Source organism: Penaeus monodon, chromosome 34 (genome assembly GCF_015228065.2).
Source record: "Penaeus monodon isolate SGIC_2016 chromosome 34, NSTDA_Pmon_1, whole genome shotgun sequence".
NCBI lineage: Eukaryota > Metazoa > Arthropoda > Malacostraca > Decapoda > Penaeidae > Penaeus > Penaeus monodon.
Window position 1 is genome coordinate 9,255,103 of NC_051419.1, and position 249 is coordinate 9,255,351.

At 36.5% G+C, this 249-nt stretch overlaps 1 protein-coding gene across 1 annotated transcript in view; it reads right to left on the reverse strand.

The window, feature by feature from the left end:
• Window positions 1–141: 141 nt before the first annotated feature.
• Window positions 142–249, reverse strand: part of LOC119594572 — a gene marked incomplete in the record, with an annotated part of 10,650 nt that continues 10,542 nt past the window's right edge. The window contains 1 exon segment of the mRNA XM_037943608.1: window positions 142–249.

Genomic DNA, 249 nt, shown 5'->3' on the forward strand with positions numbered 1-249 from the left:
CGTTCGCGCGCTCGCGCCTAGTGTTCATTACAGGTCGGAATAATGAAATTTGTTTTAACAATAAGATACAATTGTAACTTCATCTAATTATAAGAGGCGTCGTGTGAAGCTCATGTTTGCACAGGTAAATGAAGAAAGCACTGGAAGTTACTCCTTTATTATAGGGTCCATCCTGTAAACAATTCACATATGAACAACAAATACAAAATAATGGTAAAATACAATTTAACCTTTCACACGGACAGGGTA